This window comes from Uloborus diversus, chromosome 6, assembly GCF_026930045.1.
Source record: "Uloborus diversus isolate 005 chromosome 6, Udiv.v.3.1, whole genome shotgun sequence".
Lineage (NCBI taxonomy): Eukaryota > Metazoa > Arthropoda > Arachnida > Araneae > Uloboridae > Uloborus > Uloborus diversus.
The window spans coordinates 30,398,539-30,415,997 of NC_072736.1; the positions used below are offsets into that span (position 1 = coordinate 30,398,539).

General features: G+C 34.8%; 1 long non-coding RNA gene across 1 annotated transcript; it reads left to right on the forward strand.

The window, feature by feature from the left end:
* Positions 1 to 9,598: 9,598 nt before the first annotated feature.
* LOC129224477 (uncharacterized) lies at positions 9,599 to 16,244 on the forward strand. Its single transcript, XR_008580694.1, has 3 exons — positions 9,599 to 9,704; positions 10,748 to 10,872; positions 16,090 to 16,244. It is a non-coding gene; the product is annotated as an uncharacterized LOC129224477 (long non-coding RNA).
* Positions 16,245 to 17,459: the final 1,215 nt, after the last annotated feature.

The following is a 17,459-nucleotide window of genomic DNA, read 5'->3' on the forward strand; positions in this document are numbered from 1 at the left end:
CACCACACGGGGTGTTTTTCTAATGCAAATCCAGTTTATGTCAGATTTTTTCCAAGCATGGCACTGCGGTCCTTTGATGCTCAGGAATTCACATAAGTTTTTTGCGTCCCAGTGGAGTGTGTGTGGGGATGGACTAACTTTAAGGGTTTTTCCGAAAAATCCGTGAAACGGAATGATTACGAAAAATCCGATTGAATATTGAGTTATGAAATCGCTCCTTCTATACATTGAAGGGAAATGTTTATGCTATTTTTTTTTTCTTTTTTTAAAAAACCTGATTGTTAAACATGCTTCACTAGGCGAAACTTTTATTTTCGAGGTAGACCGTGCAATGCTAGATAATGCAGTTAGTGACATATACGTACATTAGTAAAGGTATATTTCATAGTTAGTTCTGTGTGCTTAGTGGGTGTATGGTGTGATTGTTTCCAAAATTTATATAGCTGCATTCTTTAAAGATTTATTACTGATATTTAACTTTAATGTTGCTCAACTAAGAAGTAAAAAGTCTTAATGCAAAAGCTGTTAAATGATTAAAAATAAACTAAGACAACAATACGAAATATAGTTCTAAGTATATTCAAATTATTGAGACTGCTCAAATTAAAAGATTTAAACAAAATAATGAATAGAATCTTTAACTTTTTCGTTGCGAAGCACTTTTGTCATGCATTGAGCTATATTATTTGCACCCCTCCCCCCAGGAAAGTTTTGAATTAGAGAAACAATTGCATTTATTATATTTGGTAGCATTTTTTGTTGTTTTTCAATAAAATGTGCACTGAACTATACATTTTGCCCCCCCCCCCTCCGGAAAACTTTGAATTCTTCCGCGAATACATCGATACATGGAAAATATTGATATTTGGAGAGCGATATATCGCGGAATTAAAATTCTGATATCGCAAAGTCCTAATGGCCACTGTAGATTTTCCCCTTCCGATTCAAAGTTCCATTTTTACGAAATAAGATGAGAAAAGTTCATTTATTTGGTATTTTTAGTGTTTACTTTCGTGAAACATATCCTTTTAGCCTCCCTGAATATATCAATCCACCCTATAAAAAAATCATTTTTTACTGATCATTAATTTTCAACTCTGAAAAGTAAAGGGGAAAGGCACCTTTACTTTTGAAAGTGAAGGGGTAGCCCCCCCCCCCCCCCGCCTTTCCGTACTAGCCGTCTATGCTGCCAGGTTAGGTTTGCCTCAGCTATAGTTACGCAAAAATTAATTCTATTTTATTGCAGAAAAGTTTTGTCTTATGTGCTAGATTATTTTTTTGTAAACTTAGGTTAAAATTTTGCGAATTTCTTCAAGTGAGTAAAAATGTATCAATATATTTTATTTTCAGTTTATGAAAAATGTATTTTCTAAATAAAATTATAGTTTTTGACTTTATTTGCTAACTGAAAAGAAATTATCTCATTTTTAGTGCTGTTATGCGCTGATATCCAGTAATTCGTTGAGTTCTAACTGATCAGTTTTCTGGAAAGCTTTTAGTTCTATTATTTTTGAAACGGAATAGAGCTTATAGAACAACTTAAAATAATTTTGATTTACGGAGTCGTACTACAAAAGATCTTTTTCCTAAAAAATATATCTTTCGTTCCAAAAAGAAAGAAAGAAAAAATAAAAATTCAATGAATACCTGCTCAATAGCAGGTGTTGCGTATTAGAACTTAGCTCATTTTAAAAATTCACTGCGCAGTAAATCAGTAAATTAATATTTCGATTGTATCATAAAATTCATTTTAAAATTTCGAAACAAGAAATAAGTAACGCAACACGAAATAAGTTGCACGAAGATTTGGTAATATACTAATAAATTTTTGATTTAGGTATTAGGGAATGCAATATTTCTGCCTTCCCCCCCTCCCCCAAATCATAGTCCTTATGAAAGTATTGCAATGTTTTTTTCGTTTTTCTTCCTTTACAATAGGGTTGTCTTTGAGGCCTTAGCCTTTTGCCGACTGCGGTCCCCCGATAGGCCATTCAGTCCTTCATGTTGCATTGTAGTGTAAATATAATGACAATAACTTTGAGATAAAATTTATACAGGGTGAGAAGAAATAACTTGGACACACACATAATACACCATAACTTTAATGCTAATGAAAATATCACGACCAAACTTCAAAATAAATATGATTACATTATTTCGTCCAATATGTTTACAAATTAACAAAGTGGCTACCTTTAGGATTAATACAGGGCTTTAAACGTGTCACAAAATGTTCAGCTCTGGGCCGCAGCTCACTTACTGATATTTTATCCTATGCCACATGTACATAAGGGTTTCTTTTGGGATGCCAAAGTTTTATGAGGTTTAGAACACATTCTTGTCTCCACGATAGATCAAACAGAGTAATCTATCGGGTCATGGCGCCCATATGCAAAATTGTAAGGGGAGACTCAGATATTTTAACCATAGTTTAGAAGGATATTTTCCCCATGTAAGCAGATTTCAGGACAGATTAGTCATTAAAATTTGACATTTTTAATTACTTATTCATTAATGGCTGGAGAACAAATGTTTTTACATTTTTGCAAAGAAAAAAGTACTAAAAGCAATGAAGTTCTAATTTCTAAGGGGGTACTGGAGCCCCCTTGCCCCCCTATATGGACGCCCTTGCATCGGGTCACTAGCACAGCCAAAAATACCTTCTGGAGGGTTTTTTTTTGATGAAACATATCTTCTGGAGGGGTTGTTTTGATCAAGAAACCTTCCGCAAGGGGTTTTTTGAACAAAAAAACTTCTGAGGGGGATTTTTTGATCAGAAAATCTTCTGAAGGTTTTTTTTTTTTTTTTGAGCAATCATGATTGCTTATTGTTTTCACTTCAACGTCCTTGGCGTTTGGTTCCTTTTTCAGCATGGACCAGGAGCCACTGCAGCACCACCGCCCACCGGCCTCTGGTCCTGAGCACTGTCCCCCGGAATCCGCTGCTCCTGGTCGGTGGTGCCAATGTCCTACAAACACGCACGCTCATACACATGCACACTCTCACACATACAAACTCACACACACGCCTACGTGCATACACACAGGTCTACGCACACACATAAGCATACACATGCACGCACACACGCCTTTACACACCAATATACACACGTAACCGCCCAGGAGGAGGGGCAGGTTTGGGGGGACAGGAGCCGTTTTTAGAAACAATAACTCCAATGATATTTTATATACATGTTTTTCATCAAAAGTTTTTTCTTACAAAGCGTGTTTGAAGCAAATTCGCCTCTAAGTTCGAGATTGCCTTGAATTTCCCCGTTGGCGCTAATGTAAAGTTTTTTTGAACTATTCAAAATTGAACAAAAAATTGTTCAAATTCAAAAGTGAAATATAGGAATGAGGTGTCCTCGCCGAAATGTTTCGAACGAAAATAATATTTGTTCGAATCGGACTATTCACTCAAAAGTTATTAGGGGGACAGACAGTCAGACGACCGACAGACATTTTTCCCCATCTCAATACCCTACTTTCCAATTTTTAATTTTTCGATATTTATTTAATTATTTTTTTATTTTTGACTTTTTTTTTTGCGATATTTTCAAGATGCATTGAGCCTTCTTTCATACTGTTTTCTTCTTTCTCTGACTTTTGCTGGGAAAGTAGGCTAAAAATGGAAAACTAAAAACAGCGTTAAAACGTCCAAATGCGTCCCATGCATGGTACACATTCGATTTCTGTTTTTTTATTAATAAGTCCTGTCACCTTAAATGGGTAGTCTTTTCAATAAATGACCAATCATCTAATAATCTTGTACCTTTCCCACAACAACAAATAAACGAAAATCATAATACTTTTTTTTCCTTTTTTGGTAGGTTTGATGTTATTCTTTTTGCTACAATTTTCTAGTTCAGAGTTTTCGAAAGTTTTGGACTATGATGACGAAAGTTGCCCGGAGTATTTAAATACAGTTTGTAGATGCGGAGCGTACCGCAACAACGCTTTCGTTAAACTTAGCGTGAAAGCGTAAGTTATTCTTTTGTTTTGAATGTATTTTATATTTTTTAATTTGACTGTTTACCTTATGTACTGCAAGATACTGTCCGTTCTCGAAAGCGAAGACTAGTTCTCGGGAAAGATTCCATTTCAAAAAGGGGCGGCAGGTTGAAGATGGGTCCTTTCTGCTCGCACTATCTCTTGTCTTTTTCGACGCTACTGCTGAACATATTATTTTGCATTTTTTTACTTCTGACTTTCCATCCCTATTTTGATTAAATCAGAGCGGACCTGACGCATGAGCAAATCTGAGGGAGGTTTCGGCAAAATAAAACAGAGTCAGTAGTATTCAGCCACCAAACAGAAAAATTTAGCAAACAGATCTTCAATTGCTCGTTTGCTAAAAACTCCACTAACAGCAGTGGTTCTCAACCTTTTTAGGAGTTTTACGTACAACCTTTTTACGTACTACTGAGGACCCAAGGACAAATACAAGGAGAGGGACGATGTGGGCGATCGCCCCTCTCTTGATAATCCCTGCTCTAGCTTTCAGATCCTAAAACGAAAATGTAGACCATCCTTGATATGGTGTGCAGGAAAGGAATCGAGTTCGAATTTCCCACCCGGAAAACTTTTCGGAATTGAAGTTTCAAAACGGCAATTTTAGACGATTTTTGGTGATTTTTGGAGGCGGAGTTCAGAGGGCATTTTTGTGCCTTCTTTGTGTATTTTTCAAACTCAAAATATTAAAGACGCTATCGCTGGTATGTCAGGTAGATTTTGTGGGAAGGAATGAGTTCAGTGACTTCCCCCGGAAATTTTTCGAAACTGAAGTTCAAAGAAGCGCAACTTTAGATGACCTTCAGTGATGATAGGCTTAAAAATATTCGTCCGGAATTATCAACGAAATTTCAGAATATCTCTATCGTCAAGAAGAAAATAGACTCGGGGGATCTGCTTGGCTAAATCTCTATATTCCTTGTTTTAAATAAAAATGAGATGGAAGCCCTCCCCCCGAGGCAGGTTTTAATCAGATACGAAGTAAGAAGGTAAAAAAACAATCGCCCCTTCGCTGAAAAAAATTCTGGATCTGCCCTTGTGCGAATCACTTGGTATCTTTACGAATCATAAGAGAACCACATAAGGTAGAAATAATATTTTCGCAACAATATCAGGTGAAATGAAATGAATCTAAAAGTCTTCTTAAATTTAATTACAACTATAAAAACCACAGAGATATAGTTGTTAGAAAAAGAATTTCTACAAATATCTCTACACTTACTTTTGCCCAGGTAACTGAACTTCACGATAATCAACCGATGCTTTTTCGGATCAACGATCCGAGTGAATCGGAAGTGAGTGATCGGATCGGATGGATGACGTAACAGACTCCCGCCATTGGCTTAGCAGGGAGGCGTCTCTGCCACTTGGTGCATCCTCATTGGTTGCGTGGACGTGCGGGCATTGATGTGAATAATGAAGAGGACAGACTATTTAATAGCGATCGGAGCTGAGATTCGCTCTCTCTTTTTTAAGACTCGTTCGGTGATGTCTGTCCTGTAAAAGGTAGCTAGGGTAGAGCTCGTATTGTTCGGCGGATTGCCGACTGTGCTTGGCTGATCGTAGTAATAGATTAGCGAGCCGTATTAGGATGAGCTTAACTAACTTGCTAGTCATATTTAATTAATCTTTTTTTACCTTTGGCTTCAGTTATGTTTATACAATTATATTTACCTTTTTCCACGTGTTAATAAATTTTAGTTATTTTTAAAGAAGTCTCTTTATCAGTTATTCACAGAAAGTAGATGAAATGTTAGTTCTTTCACTAACTCTGCAAGAAGTATTACAGTTAACAGGTGGTATCATTCATCAATGGTATCAATAGTTTCACTAGCTGTTCGCTGATAACATGAAAATTGCTTTCGGACCAAAAGTAGTCCGTGGAACACATGTTAAGAATCAGTGTACTGTACCGATGGGATGGAAGTGCATGGTATTAACAATCTTTTTTCTCTCTCTCATAATCGTTACGGAATTCACAGAAGTGCTTTTCTTTGCTTTACGAGTCCGGCACAATTAAAGAAATTTTTTGAATGATGACTGGATGATTCCGTTCTTCTGAAAACACGGGAACTTTACTTACAAAGATGTACAAGTGGGTCGTTAACAAGGCTAAAAAATTCATAGCAAATAGGCAAATGTGTTATTAAACACCGTAAACGCAACAAAAAACACTATTTATATCCAAATACGCAAAAACACCAAATCCAAAGTTGTAGTTGAGAGAATTATCTAGCATTTTCCATCATTGTACAAAAATGCAAATGGACTTGCATTTTTGTGCATTTTATGTTTTTGTTGGGATATTGTTTTCTAATTTTCTTATCTATATTACCAGTCTTATTATTTTTGCCATGAGTTCAATTTTATTTCTTCAAGATCTATGCAACCGCCATGGAAAGAAACGGAAGCTGCAACTTCGCGAGGGTCCCTAATCTGGGCAAGTCACTTCTGTGATAGAAACAGGGGACCCTCGGGTGTGATGTGATGTGATGTAGCAGTAGGGGCCCCTCGTAATTGCGACATAGTAAATCCCCCACTACTCACAGGGGTTGCGTTTCTATTTTCGTTAGTTTTTATTGATGAAGGTGTCCAGAGCTAAAGTTATCTTGACTTAATCCTCTAGTTCTGATTCTAGAAACTCATGCTAGTTGTTTTTTTTTTTGGGGGGGGGGGGAGATAAGTTTCGCTGTATTTATGTTTGGCCCAACTGTTGGTGCATGTTAGGCCAAAACTTAGATCATTTTCTTTCGCGATGCATGTAAAAGAGAGCTTCATTTAAAAGAAACTACCCTTATTACTGTATTAGGGAATTTAGCAACAATAATCGAGTTTCCTTCGCAAAGTCGTCATTAGTAATTCGAAAACTCATATCGTTTCATCAATTAACTCCTGAATACTATTAAATTTTCAAAATTTTGACAATTTTCATTTAACACATTCAGAAAATGTTACTTATAAATGTTTAATTATATTTTCGCCCCTTTCCCACCTTAGGTGCCCATTGCCTTTTAACGTTGGAAATGATGTGCTTGTACCTTTCAATGTATTCTGTGCACCATGTGAATCTAAAAAAAATAGATGCGAAAAATTCCGACAGTGCTTGACTTGTACAGAAGAAGGTTGCCTAACTTGTCCGCCAGGGAGAAATGGAAGGTTTTGCGAAAGTAAGGGTTCAACTTATTTCATCTTTCCTTCGAAATGAAATACCAAATAAATAATAACAGTAAGTAAATAAATATATGAAAAAGTTAATAGTAAAACTCAGTGTAAAAAGAAGTTACATGAAATACACCGCCAGCTCAGTCATTCCATCTGAGGACTGCAGTTTCGTGCTTATTAGCACTCATCAGCTCGGAATAGGAAGTGATCGCCTTTCCCCATAGCATATCGCTGAACGCAGGACACGCTGCAGAATTCTGTACAAGAAACTCTTATACAAAGAAAAATAGAAAAAAAAATCCACAATAGATGATTTATGGGTGTATTTAAATGATAGCAGCAAAAAAAAAAAGAGCCATTTATTGTCATAAAAGGGGAGAAAAAAATTAAGTACATTGTTCAAAGAATCAAAAAAAAAGTTTTTCTATGGGATTCATGATTGTTGCTAGGCCATGGACACTGGTCGACAATATGAACCAAGATATATCTTGGGGTCTTAATTTCCAAAATTCGTCACTCGAGGCTTTCGAAAGTGACGCTTTAATTGGCTCATAGCTTTAAGCTTTAATTGGCTCATAGCTTTAAGCTTTAATTGGCTCATAGCCAATAAGGAACTTTAAGTTTAAGGTTTTTAACTTTTCTTAAGAATTTTTTCCTATAATTGAAGATGAAATCTAATGAATCAGAAACTCCTTTAAAGAAAATTAAAAGAAACTAGTTTTATCTTCAAGCTTCAAGTTTCAAATGCTCATCCTTTGCTGAACTAGCATGACTAAAAACCAATGAATTGAGACACTTGAGGGACTTTTCGCAGCCTACCTATTTAAATGAGACTTTTCATTGCATTTTTTTTTTTTAATGATATAGAAATGCAGTGAATGCTGCGAGTTATTTCAAACTAATAAAACTATCAAGTTTCAATCCAGATATCAACTCTCTCGCAGAGTAAAAATAGCGTCAAAATCCCATGGAGCATGGAGCTTTAACTTTTATGACTTGTTTTTGAGTTTTCTTACAGCTATGCTAGCTAAAAGAATGCATTGAAGTTATTTCCTTTCTTAAAAATTATTTTGAAAATTTTTCTTGTACAGTATATCTATATCAGAGTTTCAGCATGAGGGGAGAAGGAGACTAACATCTCCAGAACTCTTGTACTTACCTCACTTTCAATCCTAATACGGTATTTTTACACTTAAGGACAATTATTAGAAGATGCCAGCTCCGTAAGAAAGTAAATTTAGGCTGTGCAAATAATATATAGTAGTGAGTGGGCCTCAATGGTGTTTTCCACAAAACTGGTGGGGCGCACAACTAAAAAGGTTAGGAACCGCTGCCTAAATGCATTTGACTGCATTTTCTTATTGGTCCATGTTTGAACTGCTTACACCTTTGTCTGCCGAGTTAATACGCATTTTCTATTTTGTTATCAATTGTTTTTCTCAATGATCAACTGATGAGAAGATGTCCTTAACTTGTACTTTCTTTTTTTCTTCAAGATGATGACACGATCTATCCCATTATGATGGACTTTCAGCCTGGAGGTAATGGCAGTTTTGCTTTATTTTATATGTTACTGCAATGATATGACAAAACATACAACTAGGCATTACGCACACCACCAAACTAATTTAATTCATTTTCATTTAATACGATGCCATGAATTTACCATGTCGCAAATTTCACAATTGAGGAGTAAGTTATCAAAAGGGGACATATCCACTTTTTAGAAAAATTCATTTTATGACATTTTCTAAATCTTTCAGACAACCTTTATCAAATCATTTACTCTCAAGGAGTCCAAACGTGGAAAATCTTATTTTATTTAAGGGTAAAGTGTGACTTTTTGATCAAAAGGTAACAAATCCGTCTTCTGCACGTTTTATTTTGAAGCAAATATCCTGAAAGAATCTGTAGTACAAAAACTTTTTGATCCAAAGGAACACACGCCCAAAATCCTCAAATTTTAATTCACTATCTTTAGGTTCATGTACTTCGATAAGAAAATATGAGAAGGAGAAATATTAGGGTTTTGGTGAAATTGGAATTCTCAACATTCAGGTTTTTGTTCAAAAGTTCACATATCTAAAATTAAGATGGTGATAGCTCCTTGTTTTTTTTTTTTTTTTACACACAAACATTTCTTACTCTAGGCCATGATTTGCTGTGCTTTCGTGCTCAATTCTGTACCCAGAGAAGTTGATAAAACTATTTTGCTTACCCTAATTCGTTTTCTCACCTCGTGAACATCTTTAGAAAATGGATATGTTCCCTTTTGATAAATTAGTCCTCAATCAATATTACATGAGTAGAAACAATTCTTAACGAAAATTCTAAGCTATACTTCAAAAATTTTATGCTTATTCCTGCACGTTTAGGTTTTACCATGAAAACGCATTTTATGACTGATTAGAAAATTTCTTTCTTAGGTAACAGTAACCATACTATTTCTAAAAGGGCAGCTTCTTTCTTTTGTCACATTCCTACAGGTTTGCAAACAGCTGAAATTCAATGCATGCAATGGCCTAAATGGACGTAAGGAACATTTATTATTTTTCCTGTTTAAAAAACTGTTGCGAAAGAATACAGTATTTAGTCAATTCAGTGGCGTACCTTACATGAGAGACAACAGGAGTGATAATTTGTGTTGCCCCCCTCCCTTCACACATCACACAAAAGCAAAAATAAAAAGTTTTAATATTCTATGTTAACAGAAAAAAAAAAGATATTCACACAATTTTCAGAAACATTTGCATTTTTGTTATAACAAAATTTTAAGTGGGCTTACGTACAAAAGACAAGCAAAAACTATAAATGCTTTTTATGCAGCTTGCCCCAGCATAGAAGAACGTGCGCAGACCGTCGATAGGTCAAAAAAGTGAGGAGGTGTATGAAATTGATGGCCCCTTAATCATTTCAAATGTATCTTAAACACAGGTGAATTGAAAATATAATCCTAATCATGAGTATAGTATTCACTCCATGATGTGGAGTGGGAGAAAGGGAGGTTGGGGTTTTACACCGGAAAATTTGCAAATTTGTTGTCTTAAAAATGCAGTTTAGCTTCATATTTTCAAAACATTGAAATTCCACTCTGGGAAAGATAATGGGTTTCAGTTTTTTGGTTTAAAAGAAAGATCGAAATATTGACAACAGGATTCAAATTCTGAGTTTAATGTTAACTCGATGATAGGGGACGAAGAGAGAGGGGTTTCTCCCCCAGAATTTTTTCGCATTTGTAGTCTTATAATGCAGTTTAGATAAACTTTGATAATGTTTGATGTAATGGGAGAGAAGAACTTCGTTGTGGGGATACAACTGCGTTTGGTAGAGTAAATATAATTTAAAATATTGGGGGACATTTTCTGAATTGAAGTAAATATACTTTCAAAAACTTGCAGTTCCACATTGGGTGTCATCCCCCAGACGGGTGATACCCGGGGTGGATCGTTTCTCCCCCCCCCCTCGTAGTGACGCCACTGGTAGATTTTATCTTTCCCAATGCAAGACTGAATGAGAAAAATATAACAGGTTGTGTAATATACTGTAACATTCCCTTCTTTCTTACTTCATTTCAGTCGCTGTGTTCAACATTGCATCTATGGCTATGCCTTTCCGGGCTCTGGAAAAGTCGATAGCAGAGAAATGTCGTGTCGCACAAACGAAGAGAAATGGAAGCCTCACGGTTTTGAAGAGTGCAAACGTGAGTTTGAAGACTCAATAAACACGCTTAATAATGTTTCTGGATATTTTAGCTATTGTAACGCCCCAACTGTTCTAAATGCTTAAAGGCAAAGGCGGCGATTAAAACTGAAAAGTGGGGGGGGGGGGGTAAAAAAAACAACTGAAAATCATAGGCGGCAGCAAAAAAAAAGAAAAAAAAAGGAGGGAAGGGAAGTACAAAATTGTGTTAATGCTGTTTTAAGATCAGATGCGTGGTAATTGATGTAAATCTAACAACTTAACTCACACTTTTATTAAGATTTTGATGAATTTTGTACACAATTACTTTCTCCGAAGAAACACGTAGGCATGAATTAGGCTTACATTATTTACCCCAAAGTATTTGGAGACCTCAGAAACATTTGGCAATAATTTCATTGAACAAGTATCGCTTGTTTTTGTAAAACAATTGATTTACTAATATCTAAACAATGAATACATAAACTAAAAGTTATTGCTTGTGCTAAATAATGTTTCATGAACAGATATACAAAGTAAAACAAATAATTATGGTATGAAAATTTTGACATTTTTGCTTTTTTTAAAAATAATTTCTAGTTTTGGTTCCTAAATTGGAAAAAAAATGAACCAAAAAAAGGAGGGGTGGTTGCTTCCCCACCCAGTGGCGTAGCTACTGTGTTTGCCGCCCGGGGCGGTACCTCAATATGCCGCCCTTTCTTTGTGAAATAGCAAAAACATAAAACTATCAAAGGTTTTTAATTAAAACTAGAAATTTAATTGAAGAAAAGTAACACTTAATTACTTTCTATATACTTACAAAAGAAAAAAAAGGGAGGGGGATAAGGGCTTAATTTAAGAAAATTGCTTAATTTCAGTCAAAAACCGCAATTTTAGTAAGGTTATTAGAAAGGGCTCGTCGGGCTTGCTCCCGATTTTTTTCCAAAATTAGTCTTTTTTAGTGTTTTTATGTTGACGTTAGGGGATCGATGGGCAACGAAAGAAAATTTTACGAAATTTTAAAATGTAGCTTAGGCTACTTAAGAGAAGTCATGGAAATCGGGAATGGTCGGATACTTAATGCGAAAATTTTAAGCTCTGAAATAGCAATTTTAGGCTATCTTTGGCAACGCAATTTCATGCTTATTTTAACGCAGTTGTATAGGCGTTAGGAGAGAGAGGGGCGCTGAGGTTTCTTACTGAAATGTTTTTAAAATTGAAATCAATTTTAAGGGAATCTTTGGTGGTTTGGTTGAAAGGGGAAGGCTCCGATTCTTTCTTCGGAAATTTTCGGCACCTAAGTCTCAAAAACGCAATTCTAGGCTGTCTTTGGTGACGTTGAGAGGTTCTCTAATGGCATAAAAAATGTTGTGGAGCCATGCGTTTTTCTCCTGAAAAGTTTCCGTAGTTGACGTCAGAGTTTGATTTGGTTTCATAATATTAGAACGAAGAGGGGGACAGAGGGATGTTTCCCTCTAAAAATCATTCTCAAAGCTGAAGTTTATTTTAGACTATCTGTCAGAAGGAAGGGTTAGCGAGCTCTCCTACTCACGAAAATTTTTAAGAAAGAAAATTTTGGGCTATCTTTGCGGACGTTAGGAAAAGGGGTAAAGAGTTCTTCCCTCGGATATTTTTCAAAATTGAAGTTTTCCAAACGCAGTTTTAATCTTTGGAGACGTTAGGTGAGAGGGGGAGGGTGATTAAGATATCTCTGTCAGAAAAATTCCAAAAATTGAAGTCCTAAAAACGTATTTTAGGGCATATTTGATCACGTTAGAAAATCAAGGACAGTCAGGGTTCAAATGCTGTTTTTACAAATTGATATTGAAGTATCGAAGCTTTAAGAACGTAATTTTAAGCTAGATGTTGAGACTTTACAAGAGAGGGTGGGAGTTTTCTTCAGGAAAGTTTTCAGAGTTAAAGATATTGTTTTTTATTTTTTGGCTGTGTTTGCTACGTTAGAGGAAACAGCAGGGTTATGGGCTCTGCCCAGAAATTTTTCAACATTGAGGTCTAAAAACGTATTTCTGAACTATCTTTATCACTTATACTTCGTTTGAAGAAGAGAACTCTTGTAAAGAGTGGGAAATCAAAGCAAACTCTGACACATATAAAGTGTGATGAGCAATAAAATGTTTCGTGTAACATTTTATACCTCCTCCTCTTTTTCTTACTCTTGTCACCATTTTTCTGAAGTAAAAAAAGGGAAAAGTTTTTGTTTCACGAGCAGGCTTTCAAGAAACTCCCACAAAACCCTGCATTAGATTTTTCTTATTACAAAAATTGGAAAAGTTCATTGTTTTCGTCTTTCTGAAGTAACCTCTACAGTCCAAATAACAATTTTTTTAAAAAGTACTATACGTGTTTCATAATGCACTCAAAAGGACAAAATAACTTTTCTGGGTCAGAATTGAATATTTAAGTATTCCTTCAGTTTTCAGTTCTTCCAATAAAATGACACCACAAACAAAGAAAAGTGCGGCTCAAGTCAGGTAGAGAATTTTTTATTATTATCAAGCTTTCAATCATAAATTTGAGTGTTGAAACACGCCTATTTTTCTGGGAAATTTTGTTTTGAAATGACTTGAGCCGCACTTTTCTTCGTTTGTGGTGTCACTTTCTTGCAATAGTTGGAAACTTCAGGAATAATTAACTTGTCCATTATGCCCCAGAAAAGTTATTTTGCCCTTTTTAGTGCTTCAAGAAGAGGTTTTCTTTTTGCCTGCAGAAACGGATTGAAGCCATAATTTCCTTATTTGAAAAATGCATTTTTTTTCCACATCAAAAGGGTCAATTTGCCGCCCCTAGAAAAGTGCCGCCCGGGGCGGACCGCCCCCTCCGCCCCCCCCCCTAGCTACGCCACTGCCCCCACCCCTTGGCCCTCCCGAGTCACCGCCACTGCTAGAAGGTAAAAAACGAAAAGTATGACATTTAATGTTAAATAAAGTAGAGAAAGTGACGCTCTAAAATGTTACCTTATTCTAAAACGCTAAATTTTTTACTGAGGTAGCAGAGGTTAGTATTTAAAACAAATAAAAATGTTAGAGTGGAAAGGGAAAGTTTGATTATGGAAATCCAAAATAGTTTAATTTTTCTGAAACAAAAATGTGAGGCTGAGGGGCTGTCCATAAACGAGGCAGTGAGAAGCAATGGGATGTAAGTGCCAAAAGTAAAAAGTTGGAGGTAGCCAGTTCAAATGGCGGATGAACCTCTCCTTTGTCTTGAGGGAGGAGGTAGTAGGGGAATGTGAGGCAAAGTGAGATGGTTAAGATGACTGAGTCTTTTCAACGCGAACAAATCGGAAATTTGTTTTAAATTGTTTTTTATAGTACATAAAGAAAGAACATTGTACTTTATAATAAAACTTGCGTTGAAACAGTATTTTTTATTTTCGGCAATAAGTTTGAGTCGTCAAAAAAAAGGGAAAATTGTCACTATTTTTTTACGGGGCAAGTGAAAAATAAAGTATTTTTCTAATGAAATATTTTCTATTCGATTATAAAACATATTTTTGATCATAAGAATCAGTACACAAAAGATTGAATGAATAAATGAAAAAATAACAAATAATAAATGAATAAATCAATTAATGTATGAAGAAAAATAAATGAAAGAGAAAAAAGAATGAATGAGTAAGAAAATAAGTGAATGAATGAATAAATATAAGTGAATTACTAAATGAAGAAATGTAAATGAATTAATTAATAAATGAAAACATAAGTGATTGTATTTAGGAGTTGGATTATGTGAGTAATTGAAACATACTATTTTACTTTGCCTCTTCCACTTTGCCCCGTATGTACTTACTAATTGTACAATTAAAATACATATTTAAAATACAAATAAGCTTAATATTAATTAAATTAATACTGCATTGAATAATAGGAGGTCTCAATTCTTATTTAAAATGATAAAAACGATAACTTTATCATTTTATAGTAGCAAAAATAATTTGTGACTTACAACAAAATATTTCAATATGACTATCCTTTTCTAAAAATTACCAACCAAATGCTTTAATCTTCGGCGGCATTTTTTTCCTGACTGAAATAGACTATGTACTATATAGTTAAAATAATACCAGATAGGTGAAGCTAAAAGCAGAGTAAATATTTCAACATTTCACTTTGCCCCGCTATTTCACTTTGCCATTGCCCCGCTATTTCACTTTGCCATATGTTCCCCTGCTAGAAGCCCTTTTAGGTACTGCTATACAGCATGATTTAGAAAAACATTCCAATGAAAGTCTACCGAGGGCCTTATCTTCAAACGCGTTTTACTTAAAACTTGAAAATGTCCACTTACATCCCTTTGCGTCACTTTTTCTTTTCAACATATTTGACTCCCATCCTCCTACCTCCATTCATCGTCCTCCATTTTCCCTTACTCCTTTGTCACGTGTCACGCTATATTGCATTAACATATTGTTACAAAAGAAATGTTTTTTTTTTATTAATGCCGATATATATCAGTCGATGTATGTCATGATATATATCACGATATGTATCAGATATTTATTTTGAAACTATCGTGATATTTTGATATTTTCGATATTTATTTTGTCAACCTCAGTATTTTCAATACAAAAATTATATTAATCATAGTAATATTGTTCATTTATTTTTTTAAATAACCAAAACGTTATGTACTATATTTGTATGATGTATTAATTCATAATATAACAAAGTAATACATAATATTCCTTTTTTACTTGCATTTTATATTCTTAAAATTATCAATAATGTAATAATTTTAATTCATATTAAAAGTCCCTAATTAAATACTTTAAACGTTGGTCAGAAAAAAAGAAAAGGTCTTATGACTGTGCACCGACTAATGCATATTTTTTATTTCTGAAACATATAACTGTTTAAAGGTAGCTAACAGAAGAGAAACAGCTTATGCTAAATTAACTTCATTAAATTTGATAAAATGTAAAATAAAATATTAGATAAAAAATGAAAAAAAAAACATTAATTTTAAGTCTACATATTGTAATAACTATATAAGATAATATAGAGTGATTTGAGAATACATTTACTATTTTGATGACTTTAGTTTGTGCTGGCTGAAAATATCAGATATATATCAAAATATCCGATACATATTTAAATATCGGGTATTTTCGATATTTTCAAAAATATCATGATATTTTCGAACCCTGTTTCAACATAAAGAGATTTGATTTTTTGACCACAATTTTTTTATGTGATCGTATATATTTCTCCATTTGTTTCAGCTATCATAGACTGTGACGTTAGGTTGCATTCACCTGGCGAAATAGAATGTAATTCCAACAAGTTCACCCCGAAATCGTGCAATATTTCTTGTTCGGCAACGGACGATAAACCTGCTGTGAACAGAAGGGAGTATTTTTGCTACAGAAATGGTTGGATGCCCATCTTACCTCATTGTGTGAAAAAAGATCAGTCCTTAGATTAATAATATTCAACAAGTTAAGGTAATATAATTAAAGCATCACTCAGTAAGTTTTCGGTCTGGAACATAAAGGGCACGACTGCTATAGCTTGACCACGGAGAGATGGCGGATGAACTAGAAGTAGAAACCGACCACTTCATTTCGTACTAGGTAGGATCAGCAAGATTGCGCCATCAGTAAAATCTTTACTGCTTACACGTTGTCTGCTAGAGCGATCTTACTGATCATACCTATTACAAAATGAAGTGGTCCATTTCCGCTTCTAGTTCATCCTTTATCTTTCCGTGGTCAAAATATAATAATTGAATTTCAACAGATTTTTTTCCATCTAAAAGCAACGCTTGGTTATTGTCCGTTTTCCACGAGAAGGCACTTCGCCACGCCTCCTCGAATGCAGAGTTCCATTTTACACGGGGTTGATCCGTAAGCAATCCACGCGCTTTTAAGGAAGACAACCAGACATCCTTAACTTGGGCGTGGATTTTAATGTGCAAAAAAGTCTTAGTATCTTTTACCTCACTTGCTTCACTTGTCTGTTGTCATTTTAGTAATTTTTACATTTTAAAAACTGCTGCTTTTACAACAAAATGCTATGATCCGAATATACCTTCTTCCAAAAACAGCGAAATAGAATCATCGGATACCACGTGACGATGGAGGAGACAAGTGCCATCTCGTGGAAAACGGACGATAGCAGTAGAAACTTTTTTTTCATCCATTGTTTTGAAAGTAACAAAAGTGTTTCGCTGATGGTACTGTTGTTTAAAACTCCTTGTCAAAGTCCTCCAATTTCCCATTACAGATCAATACTTTTGGGAGTGCTGGATCAGGGACTGCTTGACTCCTGATCTGGCTGGATCAAAAAACAACGCTGTCGTCAGGGCCTCTTATTTTTCAAAAACTTCTGCACGCATAACAAATTGAAAAATCAATGTTTTGCGCTAAAATATTATTTTTGTTAATCGGGGAAGCAGTAGATCATTCATTTCTTGTAATATTACCCACATTATATTGTACCAGTGAAGTACTTACTCTTTGAATTTAATTTTTAGTAGTGTCAAATTTTCTGTTTGTCGGATTAAAATTTATATTGACTGCATTCTCAATAAGTTCAAGCGATATTGGAAAAATATTCATTAAATATTTCTTTCAGCGTTTTTAGTTGTTTT